Here is a 14,741-nt window from a genome sequence, read left to right on the forward strand (position 1 = left end):
TTTCTTGTGGTCAAGTACACTTAAATCATTTCCTAAGTGACAAGTAGTGCTTCCAATGATTGTATCATAATGTTGTAGCTATTTTTTTTCATAAAAATTAATTTTTTTATTGACATTTTTAGCTATTGGCTACTCATAATTAAGCAATTTAGTTATTCATTTATTTATTCTTCAATTTCAAAGTCTTTATGAGAATCGGTATAATATTGCTTCATAACTTTCAGGGGCAGTCGTAAATTGTCATGGTCTCGTAGGAGAGGAAATCATGCCCTTTCACCTCAGCAATGGGAAAGTCTACTTTCACTAGATGGAAAGCTCCAAGATGGAGTGAAGTTTTTGTAGAAAGTTTTCAGTTGAGTGAGTGATTCATTATGTTGAGGGTTGATCACCAAAAGTTGACTGTGGCTTTACTTATGATCTGTTTTTAAAACAGGGAAAATTTTGGAAATAAAAAATCTATAGGTATAGAGAAGGGTCGTATGGTACTTTCGGCTGCAAGTGATCAGTCATTAACTGTGTTTCTTGGATTTGAGGGTGAGGATGAGGTGAGCTCCTTTTAGATTCCCATTCTCAAGTCTAACCGCTGGTTATGGATTTGTTTATGGCCTTCTGTTATAATCAAGTCAGCATTACTGCTGGGGAAATAACATCTATAACCAGATGGGTGTCCCTTAACCTATGGTGGAAGTGTCCCTTAACCATCTAGGTGGTCTGAGATGACCCACCAAAGAGAAACACATGAACATCTCTTTGATTGACCATTGGGGTTACAACATCACAACTTCTCATGCATTTGGAGGCAAGATCATGTCCTTCTTAATCAATATTTGTTTATTGCTCTCCAACAATTAAAGTTAATTCTTAGTTGTTTTCTCTCTTCATAGGGCTGATTATTTAAAAATTTTCACAATGTTTTTGTTAAGTCATGATGTATGTTGCTAATCTTAATATGTATAGAAGATTTTATTGACATTACTCATATACAAAATTTTCTTTTCAAGCATTGATTTGAATAAACTAATACCGGCCTATGTATGTGATGATTTTGCTCTTGTTTAATTGGTACTCCCCTTTATTGGAGGATTAATAAAATGTGCCTTTGATAGAAAAACTTGGCAAGGTCGCTCCTTCACTATCTTTCTAAGGTTAGAGGTTATCCATGCCCTGCTCATCATATTCTAGGCACCCATTCCAAACATTTCGATCCTTCTGCCCACCTCCTTTTTCAATGGTCTAGATCATGGAACATGGTGCTACACCTCCTTTCTTAGTGTAGTGTCAAATGCTCTAGTAATATGTTTGTCACTATTTTTTGTGATATTAATGTCTTCTTAACAATTGAGTTTGTGTTTATTTATTTTATTTTTTGTTCTCCAACACCTAATGATGAACATAACATTTTGCTCATTGGTGAGAGTTTTTAGAATGGTCAATCAAGTCATTAAGAACCATCCAGTGTCATATGGCATTTATCTTGCATCACTGAGTGACTCCTTAATGCCCTTAGTCAAAATACCATGGCTTCGCCATTTCACATGGTGAACTATTGATATATATGTCTTGTGGACAACTTATATATGTCATTTTCTAATGGGTCATGCCTGTGTCTCACTTTGGTAAATAGACTGATTCTCTTCTTCTTGTTATTGTTTTCTTTTTTATTTCGTCAATTGAGGATGCTTGAGTTGAAGATTTTTACAATCCTATCTATCTATGTTATAGGTGCCCTAAATCCGAATTGTCAAAATAACAAGACCCATTATAGATGGAGAGTTGCCCCTAAATCAGATTAATTGGATGGTCCTAACCTCTGACTAGTTTGTTGAAATCAGATCATTGACTCAATTACATCTTAAGCGTCAATCGGATGTCTACCAATCAGCGAGTTAGGATCATTTTGGTTATGTCCCCATCTATGGTAGAGCTTAGTATTTGGATGGTTTTGGTTGAGTTGTAGGAATGACACATACCATGGCCATTTGCATGCATATAAATGTTGGTACAGGTAGAAAGAAAGATTTTATGACCTATCATTTAATCATCCAATAGATGTGAACCAATCCGAAAGTCAAATGATCAAATAATCTTAATTTTAGGTGGTGATACATCTAGATTGGGACCCATGATTTGGAAATTTTAATTTGAATTAATTGTATGCTCCATATGAAACTTTTGAGGAATTTCTTATAGGGATGATTTGGTGTCATTCCCTCCATCAAGTTTTAATATAAGACAAACTAAAACAACCATATGGTTTTGATCAAAGGTTGTCCTACACGGGGATTAATGACTGCCCACCTACATGCACCTGAAACAACTAATGCGTGCATGAAGGTGAGCCATCTAATGATTAGGGGGGGGGGGGGGGGAGGAGAGAATTTGGATCTTCTGCAAGACCCATCTTCAAGCCTCGGTATTATATAAAACCAATCAGATGTTCACAATTAAGATCGTGGTACAGAATCTCCCTGACCCCTTATTCATGTCCTTTGTTTATGCAAAATACTCTAGGATCCAAAGGAGAACCCTATGGGGGTACATGGAAGCCTTAGCTAACTCCATTAAAGGGTCATGGACTGTCTGTGGGGATTCCAATGCAGTTTTAGGGAGCGAAGAAAGGCGTGGCAGTAGGAATCCAGACAGATCTTGCTCCATTGAATTTGGCGAAGCAATAGACAACACTGGTCTTCTTGATGTTTTTATTGGAAACGGGTTCACCTGGAGCAACAACCAAGCCGGTAATGCTCGGGTTTGAGCTAAGTTAGACAGTGTTCTCTACAACAGAGATTGGGTCAGTCGTTTCTCCCATTTTAAGGTAGAACACCTACCGTGACTAAACTCCGATCATGCCCCATTGTTGATGGCCTTTCCCATTGCTACCAGCTCGGCGGCCAAGCCCTTCTGCTTCTAGAGGATGTGGGTAAAGCATGAGTCCTTTCGCCAAGTTGTAATTGATGCCTAGAAGGAAGAGACATCTCCTCAACCTATGATGAATGTGTTATTAAAAATTAGGAAAGTGAAGTAGGTGTTAAAGGTTTGGAATAGGGACATGTTCGGCAACGTGTTCCAAAAGCCTAGAGAGGTAAAGCTAATCCTTGTACACTTAGAGAGAGGTTTGCAAGCATCCTCTTAGGAGGTCAATCAAGATGAGATGATCGTAGCGAAGCAGCGCCTTGCCCATTGGGAGCTCATGTAAGATATCTTTTGGAAGCAAAAGGCCCATAACAACTGGTTGAAAGAAGGGGATAAGAACATGAAATTCTTTCACCTGTTTGCCTTAGAGAGGATGAGAATGAAAGTGCCCTGGTTTGTGAATTAGCGTGAGTGTTGAGTCCGCAAGACAAAGGAGCCCCATAGGAAGATTGTTCAAGTGTCTGCCTCAACTAGATGTGTGCCCGAACTCGCCAAAGGTAAACCTTAGCCTCACATCCCATGTCCCAAAACACCAGGTATATAAAACCCTTAAAAATAGATAAAACATCTTAGGGTTTATGGTGAGAAAACTATTTTGCAAAATCAAAAAAATCTTTTAAGTTTTCTACCCTTGTCGATTTATCGATATGTGGTTCGATGAAATCAGGCCCTATTATTGATGTCCTCGAAACTCACTCGATAATATCAAATTGAGGACTTCAGATGTCCAGCAACCACAAAGAACTCTGGAATGAATTATCGATGAATCGATGGACTGTTCGATATCATCGAATTTTGAATCTCGAGTCCATTGAGTCAACTCGATAAAATCGACATCTGGTCAGTTGTGTCCAATATACTGCTAAGGCAAATCATGTGATTCTCGAAATATTGAAGAGACCCTTGATATCCTCAAAATTCAAATCTCGATGATATCAATAGACCTTCGATGATATCAGATTTGGACACAAAACTATCCAGTAAGTTTTCAGGTTAATCTTTCATGTATCGAGGATCACTCGATAAAATCGATATTCAAATATCGATCATATTGAGGCATGGTCGATGTCATCAAAATATGACATAAACTGTCCAGCAAGCTTATAGGAAAATTCCTTGGAATTATCGATGAATTGACACTGTCATCGATATCATCGATATTCAAATTCTGATGATATTGAGTGATGCTCGATTATATCATATACCTGATAAGTTTCAAAGGCATCTGCTCTCTCATTTTCAAATGTTGAGGAATCGAACCTCGTTTCGATAAAATCGAAGTTTGAAATTCAATGACATTGAAGCATGTTCGATCCCCTATACCAATTGGTAAAAAGGTTTAAAAGCACTTGACAATTTGAGTTATTAAACGGGCATTCGATGCTATCAAGAGTATATGCTCGATGATATCAAACCCTGCTCGATGATATCGAACTCTGTCAAAAATATGACTATTTTATATCCGTTGGAACTTTTTGCCTATTTAATAAGAGCATGCTTTGGTTGTTTTTAGAGAAAATAGAGAGTCATTTTGAGTGTTTAAACCCAGATCTTTTACCCTAAGTCTTTTCTTTCATGGAAGTTCATCCTCCAATCCACCCTCATCATTGATATTCAATAGAGTAGATTGAGGAATAAACTTCCGCATTCAAGGATCCTACAGCTACCATATTAATGGAAAATCAATAAGCTGGGATACCTTGAATGCATAGATGATTGGAATCATTTTATCTCCTTTATAGGAAAACATTTAATAGAGTAGGATTCCATCATAACCTTGACCCAACCTGTTGCCTTACATTAGTACATCATCTGAGTTGCAGTTCAAGAGAGCTAAAGATTCTTCATCATCAAAGGAGGAAATCTTCATTAACGTACTGAATATGGCTCATCTACTTATCTGTAAGTCATTAGAGTCTAGAGAACCCTTGTAATCATTCCTTTTATAGGATTGGGTCAAAGGTGAGTCTCACCCTTATAAAGTCCTCATAGAAAGCCTTCAACGGGAGTATACATGGTGGGTGCTTTGTGTTGACCCTTGCTCTGTGGAGAGCATAAACTGTTAGGTCCTTGTGTAGGACCTTGACTGTGTGGTCTAAAACCTAAGTGCTGTATGTTGACCCTTACTCATGGGAGCATAAACTGGTAGGTTCCTTGTGTGAATCATTGGCCTGTGTGGCCTAAAAGTTAGGTGTTGTGTGTTGACCCTTGCTTCTGTGTGGGGCATAAACTAGTGTTGTGTAGACACGTTAGAGTCAACCTAATGTAGGTTGTACTGGTTTAAGGTGAACCTGATTTAAAACCTCTGTTAGTGAGATCCGGTACAGTCAAGGGTTGAGTGCGTCCGTCAGAAGTGGAGTAGACAAGTAGTCGAACCACTATAAAAACAACTGTGTTTGAGATTGCCATTTACTTCTACTGTTTGTGTGATTTCTCTGAATATTCTCATATCCCATGCATACATGATTATTTGGAACTGAGTAGAATCACATCCACACACAGTCACATCCATCATAAACTATATTGTACATCTTGTTTATCTTTTGAATAGTTTTGTGATTGGATCCTCTATTTGGCTTGGAAGCCATTAGAGTTATTTTGAAGAAATCCTAATACTTGCTTATTTATTCAGGATAGGGTTGATAGGTTTTAAATTATCATAAAATGCTAAAAGTCCTATTCACCCCCCTCTAGGACATCTTGGCATATTCCTACTTCAACTAAAACGGTCATTACCACAATTTCAGAGAAGAGTAGGGATTAAGGAAGTCCAGTTGGGGCAAAAAAATTTTAATGAGGTCACTATCAAGGCAGAAGCGGTCGTTTTCTTTTCTCGCCTATTTCAGTCCGAGGTTGTCCCTCCTTCAACAAAAATTCTGGAGTCCATCCCCTCCCTTCTCACTGACGAGGATAATGCCCTCATTTTAGCCCCCCTGTCCATCGAAGAGGTTGAGAAGGCAATGTTTGCCTTGCTAAAGGATGGTGCACCTGGGCCAGATGGATTCTTAGGTGCGTTCTTCGCTAGATGTTGGCCCATCGTGGGGCTAAACCTCCTGAAGGCAGCGCTGTTCCTATTCCAAAGGGGGGTGTATCGTGAGAACATTTACGACTTCCCTCATATGCCTTGTCCCAAAAGGGGTCGACCCAAAAAGGTTCTCCGACTATAGGCTAATCAACCTCTGCAATTGCATCTACAAAGTGTTCACTAAAATCATTGCAGCTAGGCTGAGTGGAGTCCTTCCTAAGCTTATTTCTTGTGAGCAAGGAGCTTTTATTAGGGGTTGGACTATTGTTGAATATTTTGCTCTTGGTCAGGAATTATTCATAGATCTGGATAAGAAAGTTTGTGGAGGTAACATAGCAATCAAGTTGGATATGGAGAAGGCCTATGATAACGTCTAATGGGGTTTCCTCAAGCTAGTTCTGGTCAGGTTTGGTTTTTGTGCCAAAAGGGTGGAGATGGTAGAAAAGTGTTGGAACAATTACTGGTTTTCTATGCTCATTAACGGGGAAGGTGCAGGTTTTTTCCAATCATCACGGGGCCTTAGGCAAGGGGACCCTCTCTTACCTAGCCTTTACATTTTAGCAGTAGAGGTCTTCAGTAGGGGCTTCAAGGTGATTGTGAGTAATGGGCTATGTTCTCCTTACAAGCTAAGGCAGGGCTGTCCCCTGATCACCCACCTGCTCTACGCCAATGACATGTTATTGTTCCTTAATGGGGGAGGCCCTTCGCTGAGGGCAACAACCAGATTTATGGAGGTCTATCAGAAGTCATCTGGCCAAAAGATCAATTTCTGTAAAAGCTCTTTCCACTGCTCCTTGAAGCTGGCCCCAAATAGAGTGAGAGCTATTAAGAGATCATTAGGGATCTCCAAGGCGGAAGAGGGGGCAACGTACCTGGGTGTTCCTATCGTTAGAGGGAGGTTGAGGAAACGAGCCTTTCTCCCTATGTTAGACAAGATGGCAGCAAGAATCAGTGGGTGGAACGCCAGATGTCTCTCTCAGGCCGGTCGAGCCATGCTAATTAAACACATGTTCTATCTGGCATCCCCGTCCACACTATGGCTGCTATGCCTATTCCCACTCAGACAATGACGATTATGGAGAGAGTTCGTCAATTTCTTTTGGGGCTAGATAGAGGACAGGAAAAAGTTGCATTGGCTAGGGTGAAATAAGGTTGCAAGGCCGAAGTGGAAAGGGGGCAGTTTATTGAAAGAAGTCACGAAGGCCCTACTTCTTAAAATGGCATGGTCGATAAAGTATGGAAATGAAGATAACCTTTGGGGACTCTTCATGAGAGCCAAATATGGGGTCACATGGGCATCCCCGGGGAAGAACGACATAGTGGCTATCTCATCCCCTTGCTGGAAGAGGCTCCAAAATATGTTCCCCCTGCTGGATGGAAACTCTCAATGGCTAGTGGGGGAAGGTTCTTATAGTCTATGGAAGTCCAACTTAACAGGTTGGGGGCCACTGGAGGAGCTGGTTGTCCACTCAATTTCAGAGGAGTTGAGGTCTCTCAGAGTTAGCCATTTCCTTGGCCAAGAGGGTATCCTTTCCGCGTAGCCCATCTCTAATCTTCTCCCCCAGCATGTGTTGGATCACATCTTGCCAAGGAGGTTTTTGCACCTTAGATTGTCCAGATTCTTGTATATGGTCCCAGGACTTGTCAGGTAGGTAATTCTCAGTGAATCGACTTGGAAGGTTGGAAGGCAAGAAGGGTAGCAGAGGGGCTAAACCAAATGGGTGTGGCATGCAAAATTGCTTCCCAAAATCTCTATGTTTGTCTGGAGATTGTTGGAGGGGGCCATCCCTGTTGATGATAGGATTCAGAGGAAAGGAGTCTCCCTTGCTTCCAAATGTGTTTGCTACGTCGAGGCCCATGGCCGCTACCCAAAAGCAGAGTCACTTGAGCACCTTTTTGTTTAGGGTAAAATGGCCTCAGCGGTCTGGAAGCATTTCAGCATCCTCTTCGGTTTGGTCCTCCCTGATCAGCAATCTGCCCTTCAGAGACTGAACCAGTGGTGGCTCCCTCACCCCTCAGAGACCAGGAATTAAACACTGAGAGGCCTGGCCCCTTCTTTCATAATGTGGGAAATTTGGAAAGATAGGAATGAGGCCCAGTTTGAAAGCAAGCTACCCCATGAATCAACAGTGGTGGAACGGGTTAAAGGGTGGCTTAGGTGGGTTTTGAATGGCTCTCACACCTAGCACAATTGGCCAGGGAGTATCTTATTGTCGCCTGAGGGTTTGGGTAGCCGTCCCACTCCTCTTCCTGAAGCTAGAAGCTCCATAGTGAAGTGGGTTAGACCTAAGGAGGGCTAGTCTAAATTAAACATCGATGGCTCCGCAAGAGGAAACTTGGGAATGTCCGGTGGTGGTGGTTTATGCAAGGACAACAACGGTAATCTCACTTTCGCTTTTACGACTAGTTATGGGGAGGGAACAAACAACAGTACAGAGCTACGCGCTGTCCATGATGGGCTAGCCCTTTGTGTGAATCTGGGGCTCCATAAGGTGGAGGTTGAATCTAACTCAAAATTGGTGCTTGATCCCCTCAACGGGTGGTCACATCTTCCGTGGAATTCCTCTTACTGGCTTTCCAAAATCAGGTGGCTACAGAAGATAGCTTCCACCATAATTACCCACATTCATAGAGAAGGTAATGGGCAGGCCCGCTTGGGAAGTAGGACTCAAGAGAACCGGGAGTTCAGGGTCCCCGGGGATCTCCCCCAGATCATCCCGGGGTAGGTTGTGCTAGATAAGGTAATCTCACTTTTGCTTTTACTTTATATTGATGCTTTGAGAAATGAAATTTAATTACCGTACTACGCTTTTACATTTATAAGTGACACTCAGGAATTTAGTGTTCATGGTCGTACCGAACCCTATATTTTGGGTCTGACAACTAGATAGGTATAATCTCTATTACCTTCCATGTATTCGTGTTTTATTATCTTTAATGTATATCTGATACTTTCCTTGTATACTCACCATATTTCTATATTTAAACCTTATTAGGGGTGAAGCTATATATTGAATATCATAAGAGAATTCTTAAATTTCTTCTTGTGTTCCTAGTGTTATCATGGTATCAGAGCAGTCATCTAGGTCATTGATCATTGAGTTATTTTCCATCATAGTCTCATCGGTGCTAGTCCAGATATTGCCCAAGCTTATGGTTCGCCATCTCACCTAAACCCATTGCCGTAATTGTTAAGTCCTCATTGCCTCCAAATCTCTCAAACTTTGTCAACCACAGTCGCCCTGTCCATACCATGCCCTACCACGTCATCTAACACCCACCACCACCCGCAATAACCTTAGATCTCACAAAACCCCATCACCGAAACTCCTCACCATAAGAGGCCCATCCTTGCCCTCTCCATTCTAATCTATGCAACCCCATTGACAAAAAAAACTCCATTTCCAAGCCCCATTTTTCCTGGTGCAATCCCATCGACTAAAAGCCCACTATCCCTTCCCCAAATGGCAACCCCATCAACTAAAAACTCCATTACAAATCTCGCAAATCCCTCTCTTGTAAAATTGTAACATTGATAATTGCTTAATATTACAAGATTAACCTCAATTTCACATCCTTTCCTCATGCATATTAAAGGTTAATTGGCTCTCATTCGATGAAATTTCATTGTGCAAAAGATTGATAAAAGTCAAATATGATCTGAGTTGTTCATGAAGTTAAAATTGCAAAAGAGATCAAGATGGACTGTGTTAAAGTTCTGAATAATCTAAATATGGAAGATCAACGGTTCACTTGGAATTGCCTAAGTGTGGGACTTCTTTCGAAGTCGGTCGATCATCTATATAATCCACTTATAAGCGTGATTTAAGGCATAGAATACATAAAGAGAGAGAGGGAGCAAAGGCAGAAATTCCTCATGTTCTTCTTCTTGCATTCTAGTTTAGGCTTTTCATGTTTTCTTCTTTAATATTAGTTTTTCTTAACATCATGGTTGGCTAATCTCTTAGCTAAGGAAAAGAGGTAAACCTTTTAATGAATTCTTAATGTTTAATTCATTTTAATTCAATATTAGAGATTTGATTGATGAATTTTAATTGATTTAATTGAATTACTATTTTGGTGAAAGTTTTTCATCTGTAAAATCCCTTGATCTATTGTTAACTACGGGTACAGTAGATGCTTGGAATTCCCTTCAATCAACTACTTAGTTATTCATGATTAGATCGACACACTACCAAAAAAATGATCAAAAGGCTATATGGACTATGCTAGTTTTTACCTACAGACATAGACCATAGCTAGATTGCTACAACTTAAAAACGTAGCTAAAAAATGCTCAAACCGTGACTAAAAGCTAACGCCTTCACACGTTCCTACAACCTGATACAACCCCATAAGGGACTCTATGAGGCCCATTAAAATGTATTTGCTCCATCTAATACGTCTATCCATTTTGAAAGAGCATGTTAGGGCAAGAGCCCAAAAAAGGAAGTAGATCGGACGCTCAAGTGGACCACACGATAGGAAACAGTGGAGATTAATACCTACCATTGATCGATGGTGTGGTTCAACTGGACCTTCGATTTGCCTATATGTTGGGGTCATTCCCTATAAAAAAAAATTACAAAATTAATGGATGGAGTGCATATATCAAATGCATCATGATGGGCCCCACAAAGCCCATGACAGGACAGTTCGTCCAGAACCTGTTAGATTTGTGTGAACGCAGAGGGGCTGTGAAGGATGGCACAATGGCTATGGTCCATAGGGATTTTAGCTACGGTCTAAAACCGTAGCAGGACCATAGTAGGTAAAAATACGGAAACCGCATTGCCCTTTTTCTTTTCCCCCTCTCACAAAACTATTCATTTCCCTCCACTCCTGGGAAAAAAACCCCATTCTTTATCACAAAACTTTTCATTTCGCATCTATTTCTCTCTCTCGATCTTCCATGCCCCTTTTCTCTCTCTCAATCTCCCCTCTCATGAACCCCTCCTCTCCCTAACCATCCCCTCTCTCTCAATCTCACGAAGAGTTGCCTCTCTCACACCATAATTCGCGTCCATTTTAGGTATGTAAGACCGATTTTCTTTTTTTATCTTTTCAATATTCTTATTTTTGTCTTTTTTTTGTGGAATTGGATTGGGGGTTTGAGGGGGTTCAGACCATTGGTTTGTTGCAATCCACCATGGATGGACCACGAACATCACACCCTTAAAATCTTCAGGGTAGGGCAATCCCAACCATTCAATTCATGGCCTACAGAGGCAACAAGAGAAGAAGAGATGCTACTACATTCTGCATTCAACTGATTAACGTTCTAGGATATGGACCCTGGTCTGGATGGAAGAACTATGGGCCTACTCACCAGAACCGAAAACCTAACCATACGTCCAGGGCATGGAGTTAAGGATCCTGCTATGGCAAAGATGATTATGTAATTTGGATGATTGCATATCCACGACTAATGGAGTCATACAAGGACTACGCCTAGTGGGGCCGACTCTCTTGACTAGCCCTATTGAAAATTGCAATTTTAGTTGGCCTAGGCCGAGCCCTTTAAAATCTCATTCATGTTCATGTGGTAATTAGTCAATACAGGTATTCCAATACATTGACATGGGTTACTATACCATGTCGTTTGTCCAGCTTGAAGATCAAGTGGTAGACATGTTTACGAAGGCTCTAATTCATGTTCATTAAGATTGCTTCTTTGTCAAGTTGGACATTCATGATGCGTATGCTCCAGCTTGGGTCACAGTAGATGCCAAAGAATTCCAAAGCGCCCAAGTGTTGATTGGCATGATTTACAAGAAGAAAAGGTACTTACATCACTGATTCTAGTGCTACAACAGTGATGGATTAAACTAATCAGCCAACAAAATACTCATTAACAGTACATGTTGGATTTTATATCAGTTTTCCTCCAAGTTTTTAATAAACTCAATTATTTGTGGTGTATTGTCTTACATTGCCTACAAAATGCAGGTTAAACTGTCTATAGGAACAATCAGTGGAAGGGACTGTTTGGTAGGTTGGATTGGGAAGGAAACTTCCCAACTTCCATCACAGACCCTTAGCCCATGGGTAAGGTTGACATGTGCATTCACCCTGACCAGGACAAGATACTTACAGTTCGAGAATGTGCGCGGTCTCAGGTAAATCCCTCATTATCTTATCCTTGCACAATTATTACATGATGGTAGAATTAGGGTGTATGTATTCATTTGCCAAAATAAGGAATCTTTAAATCATCATCATTGTACTAACAAGCAGAAACAACATTACTGGAATGGAATACAGAGAAGATTCAGCCATCCTCACATAAGATCTGCTGAGAATCACGATAATTTTTTTCCTCTTTTTTTCTATTTTGGTAGGATTGGAAATAAGAACCTCCAAGGTAGTATGGTCAAGCAAGTGGGCTTGGATCATTCCCTTGGAAGCACAATCAAGACTGTTTAGCGCCATTGGCAACATTCAGAATGATGTGTGGTACAAATTAGGGTGGTATGGATTCAAATCTCTATTTGCACTTTGAGGGCCTGAATGTTATTAGTGGTAGGGATAACTACAGATAACGGATTATAGACAAGCTTTCTTGTGTTTGCGAATAACAGTTAAAAGGCTCCAAAACTAAGGCACAAGGCACAGTCCATTAAGAGCCTTTCTCATTCATCCTTGTTCTAAGCAGGCTCTGTCTTGGCACTAATATCAGACATACAATTTGGATATAATGCATCTCAAATTCTAGAACTGTACGTTAATCTCATTTGTAAAATGTTCAGGATTCATCTGGCAGTAGTATGTTTTACACACCACATTGCTCAATTTGGCAAACCAAGAGAACCTTAGTAAGCTTAGGTGGTATGCCAAGGAAGTATACACAATGCAGAGCATCCTCTTCCTCCAAAAAAATATATATGATAGAAAACTAATACTCCCCCTACACACAAGGTTTTCTTCATTGAGCATCGTTGTGCACATAGCCACGTACCTAGATTGCATAGGTATCCAATACCATACCTCACAACCTCGATCTAGATAGTCTTTCAATCTTCTGGTTATTGGGTTGTAACTATATCCCAGAATATGTAACTTGATCTCTCATAAATAATTTCTTTGTTTATCTATTTAACAGATTGAATTTTTTACAGGTTGATAATTTTGGCATAGTGAACCTCATGGATGCATGCCAAAAAATCAAGGTGAACAGGTTCATTCTTATCAATTAAATTCTTGTGAATGGAGCTGCAATGAGCCAAATCCTTAATCCGGCTTACATCATTCTAAATGTGTTTGGGCTCATATTGATAGCAAAGCTACAGGCAGATTGAGGACCTATTTGGTGCTATTAGGCAAGAGTAGATTTGAAGATGATTCAATAGGTCCAATCTGGCATGCAAGGTGAGATTTTGGATCTTCTTCTTTCATCTTTCCAATGATTGTATATTGTACATGTCCTCATTGATGTGTAATTCCATTATTTTTTGCCCATGAAAAGAAAAAAAAACCCAAACATGTTAAACATATGAGAACGTAAACATTCACTATCCAGAAAGTCCAATGTGGTATGTGATGTGACAATTGTGATTTTTTTCCTTTCATCTTTCTAGTGATTTTCTATTCTACAACCACATATAATTCTTTCTTTATTTTTTTCCCTACCATTAGAAGGACAAAAAATAAACCCGAATTTGTTAATACGAGAATAGGAAAGTAGAAAATTAACTGAAATTCATTAAATATTAGGGTTTGTTTCTCTGTTCTATCTAATTGAATTGTGATTAATGTCTGAACTGAAAATGATCAAATTAGAGTTACCTTCTTCAGTATTAATATTAGGGGTTGGCTTCGAATTGGAATTACATTACTGTCAAGCATAATTCAAAAGCGTGTAAGCTCAGCTTGACTTCATGATTTAATATTTAAGTTAGATAATTGGAAAAAGTTTGGGGTAACATGTGTCCTGGTTGAAGGCATTACTCTCCCCACTAGAGGTGGGAGGTTTGAAGTGCCCTAACTTTTACTAATGGACACCTTGACCATGTGAATGACTCTACCCAAGTCATTGGCTGAGTTTAGCTGAAATGGTTGATCTATTCTGTTTTTGCAAATTTAGTTGGTATTGTTATATCTATATTAGTTGGTATTTTGAATAACTTAATGTTTATTTTGTTTTTGGCTATTGCAGATTTTACTTGTTCAGAAATGAGAAGATCAGTGTATGCTCCCGAGTATTGTCTTTCTTTTTTATGTCATCTCGTCGTCGTCTTTCTCTATAATTTAGTTCTTCAATTTTAGGGCATAGCTTTTTCATATGACTACATTGTATGTATGATGAAATTGATTTTCAGCTATGTGCAGTAAGCTTTCGGATTAAAGCGAAGTTGAGAATAGTGTGTTAGTTGATGGCAAATTGATAACCAGTAGAGGCATATCCATGGAGTTCTAGCTTACGATTATTGAGAAGCTAGTTAGCTATGAGAAGGCATTGGATCTTGCTATTGATGAGAACTTTAAATCGACATATAAACTATTATGTTGGCATTGTACTTTTGTGAACGGATTAAAATGAATGATTATATTTGATTGAATGAATGAATGATTTAACCATGAAGTATTTATCTATATTAGCTTATATGAGTTGATCTATCAAGGCATGTACTACAATGGTAAGAGATGCCATTATTATATTTTCTTTAATTTTTTTTTAAAAAAAATAGGCAGTAGCTACGGCTATTAACCATAGCCCTATATCTAGAAACCGCAGTTGTTGCTAATTTCAGCCTATTGCTACGGTTCTCGCTCTACTTTGAGCTACAAATGTAATCCATAGCTA

The 14,741-nt window shown here is 39.6% G+C and overlaps 1 long non-coding RNA gene across 3 annotated transcripts; it reads left to right on the plus strand.

Annotated features, from left to right (window-relative positions):
* The first annotated feature begins 229 nt into the window (after positions 1–229).
* Positions 230–14,428, plus strand: LOC131239636 (uncharacterized). Of its 3 annotated transcripts, none has more exons than XR_009168299.1 (5): positions 230–357; positions 11,888–12,057; positions 13,057–13,306; positions 14,094–14,124; positions 14,257–14,428. It is a non-coding gene; the product is annotated as an uncharacterized LOC131239636 (long non-coding RNA). The 3 variants fall into 3 exon arrangements; XR_009168300.1 differs by lacking the exon at positions 230–357 and adding an exon at positions 10,993–11,721; XR_009168298.1 differs by lacking the exon at positions 230–357 and having other exon boundaries at positions 10,993–12,057.
* The last annotated feature ends 313 nt before the right edge of the window (positions 14,429–14,741 follow it).

This window comes from Magnolia sinica, chromosome 3 (assembly GCF_029962835.1).
Source record: "Magnolia sinica isolate HGM2019 chromosome 3, MsV1, whole genome shotgun sequence".
Classification (NCBI taxonomy): Eukaryota; Viridiplantae; Streptophyta; class Magnoliopsida; order Magnoliales; family Magnoliaceae; genus Magnolia; species Magnolia sinica.